The 3155-nt window shown below is 33.7% G+C and overlaps 1 long non-coding RNA gene across 1 annotated transcript in view; it reads left to right on the top strand.

Annotated features, from left to right (window-relative positions):
• Positions 1 to 930: 930 nt before the first annotated feature.
• Positions 931 to 3155, top strand: part of LOC135199764 (uncharacterized) — a 3021-nt gene continuing 796 nt past the window's right edge. The window contains exons 1-2 of the long non-coding RNA XR_010311111.1: positions 931 to 1006; positions 3116 to 3155. The exon at positions 3116 to 3155 is cut by the window's right edge and continues 796 nt beyond it. This is a non-coding gene — a long non-coding RNA (uncharacterized LOC135199764). The remainder of the gene's footprint in view (positions 1007 to 3115) is intronic.

Raw genomic sequence — 3155 nt, forward strand, 5'->3', positions numbered from 1 at the left:
TATTGTTGCCATTCAAGGGGCTAGCATTAAATTCTTATGAAATGCCAAGTTCAACTTCCAGTAGTGACCTCTCTCTCTCTCTCTCTCTCTCTCTCTCTCTCTCTCTCTCTCTCTCTCTCTCTCTCTCTCTCAAAATACGACGGACTAAAGTTTATATTATAATTTCTGAACTAATATGACTTGCAAGTTAGTAATTACTTTAGATTAAAAGGTCTTATGTTGACTTATGAACTTTTCACATCCTTAAAGGATAAATTAAATTCAAAACATTTCCTACAATCATTTAGCTGTTTGCATATGTGTGCGCGCACGCGTGCGTTTGAGTTTGTGTGCGTATGTGCTTTCCTGAAATGTCTTCCAGTTATATGAAAAACATGTAACCTGGGGAGTAAATAAACATAGTTTTTAACTATTTTGTAAACAGTTTACATTGTTAGAAATTCAAGTATTATTCTGATAGTGTTATACATAATAAAAAATATTTTGTACGTATTTTAATGCTCTATTTCTGTGTCTGTAATATATATATATATATATATATATATATATATATATATATATATATATATATATATATATATATATATATATATATATATATATATATATAAAAAAATGTATATATATACATATATATATAATATATATATATATATATATATATATATATATATATATAGAAATGTGTATATACATTTTATATATATACATATATTTAGTTTTTATATTTATATAAATAAATATATGCGTGCTTGTGTGTGTGTATGTGCCTAGAAGAGAGAGAGGAGAGAGAGAGAGAGAGAGAGAGAGAGAGAGAGTAAAGTCGTGAATGAGCGAACCGCGTCCTTACTCTTGACAATTCTCTCTCTCTCTCTCTCTCGAACACTGGAACGTCACCCGGTATATATAAACTGACGCCTCGCCCTAAGTAGATCTCAGATTGCCTGACGAAGCCGAGAGACACACGGAAAGGAAATACTACTTAGGTCTCCGAAAAATGAAACTCGTGAGTAGAAAAGTGTCTCGTTGTTGCCTTCAAATTAAGCGGATGACAGGTCAAGAGTGGTTTCGTTAATTGAGTGGTTGTCATTTTTTTTTTTTTGGTTTTTTTGGCAAAGGTTGTGATACTTTTATACTTTTCGGTAATTTCTTGCTAGAATTATATGCTTTTCGGTCATTTTTTTTAAATTTATATGTTTCAATATTTATTTTATAAGATTTTAGTTTTCAGGTTTGTTTCGAGAAAATAGTGATAATTTTCGGTAATTTTTTTCATAATTTCATACTTTTCGATAATTTTATTTTTATTTTACAGTTCCAACATTAATTTTATACTAATTGATTTTAATTTGTTATATTTTTCAGATTTTGTGTTGTTTCTCGATGTTGTTTCTCACTCTTTCAGATTTTTAGACTTCCCTGGTGATGTTGTTTCTTTAGATACTTCTCTACTAAACCTAGCAGCCTTAACAGTAATATGGCGTTGTTTCTTAACAACCCTGGTGTTTCTCGATGTTGATTCTCACTTTTTCATTTTAAACGTTCCTGGTGTTGTTTATTTAAATGCCACTCTGCTGTTTCTCATAGCCTTAATTATGCCGTAGTGTTGTTTCTTAATATTCATGGTGTTTCTCAGTGTTGTTTCTCACACTTTCATGTTTAGATTTCCTTGGTGTTGTTTCTCTAAATACTCTTCTACTATCTATACCGGCTTCAACAATGACATGGTGTTGTTTCTTGATATGCATGTTGTTTATCGATGTAGTTTCTCAAACTATCATATTCGCCTTAACATTACCGTGGTGTTGTTTCTTAACATTAGGTTGTTTCTTGACGTTCAAGTTGCTTCTTAGAAAAAATAACATTGTTTCTCACCTTACAGGCAACGTTGTTCTTCCAAACACAATGATAATGTCAGGCAGCTAGCATTTACGGGTTGTTTCTTCACCTCCACGTTGTTTCTCGGTGTGTGGTTTCTCAACCTTTCATATCTATGCCATTTCCCATTCACATTTTTAGACAGTCACAATGCCAATATGTTGTTTCTTCACACCAGCGTTGTTTCTCCGTGTTGTTTGTCAAACCTTCATAATCTACATGTTGTTTCTCTAAATGCTTTTTTCAGATTACTTTTTTTTAAACAACCAGCATTCTCATTTGTTGTTTCTTCATACCCTCGTTGTTTCCCGGTGTTCTTTCTCTTACTTTCATATCTGAATGTTGTTTCTCTCAAAACTTCTCGACTATCTCTCGTAGTTTCATAGAATCTGGTTGTTTCTCACACAAAGCAACATCCACATTGTTCATTATGTTGTTTCTCCTACTTTCATATCTGAATGTAGTTTCTCTAAATACTTCTCTACTATCTCTAGTAGAGTAGTCTCATAACACCGGGTTGTTTCTCACAAAAAATTCATGTAGTTCCTCTTTATGTTGTTTCTCTCCTTCCAGCCAATGTTGTTTACCCTATCCTATTTGTCATTGATACCGGCATTTACCTTTCTTCTTACAACTACCATTTCAATATGTTGTTTCTCATACAAAACACAAAACCCATGTTGTTCCTCATTATGTTGTCTCTCTCATTCCAGGCAACGTTGTTGTTCCCATCTTTGTCAATGATACCAGCTATTTACCTTTCTTCCTACAATTACCGTTTCAATGTGTTGTTTCTCACACAAACACATCGACGTTGTTTCTCATTGTTGTTCCTCTCATTCCAGGTAACATTGTTGTTTCCCATCTTGCTTGTCAATGATGCCAGCTATTTACTCTTCTTCCTACAACTACCATGTCAATAAGTTGTTTCTCACATTCCAGGCAATGTTGTTGTTCTCCACCTTTGTCAATGATACCAGCTATTTACCTTTCTTCTTACTACTACCGTTTCAATGTGTTGTTTCTCACACAAAAAATCAACGTTGTTTCTCATTATGTTGTTTCTCTCATTCCAGGCAACGTTGTTGTTTCCATCCTGCTTGTCAATGAGGACAGCCATTTACCTTTCTTCCTACAACTGCCACTTCTATGTGTTGTTTCTCGACTTTGACGTTGTTTCCCACACGAAACACAACACCCAACAATGTTCCGCATTACGTTGTTTCTCTCATTCCAGGTAACGTTGCTGTTCCCCGTGTTGCTGATACTCTCAGCCA

The sequence above is a fragment of the Macrobrachium nipponense genome, chromosome 26, assembly GCF_015104395.2.
Source record: "Macrobrachium nipponense isolate FS-2020 chromosome 26, ASM1510439v2, whole genome shotgun sequence".
In the NCBI taxonomy this organism is placed as follows: Eukaryota; Metazoa; Arthropoda; class Malacostraca; order Decapoda; family Palaemonidae; genus Macrobrachium; species Macrobrachium nipponense.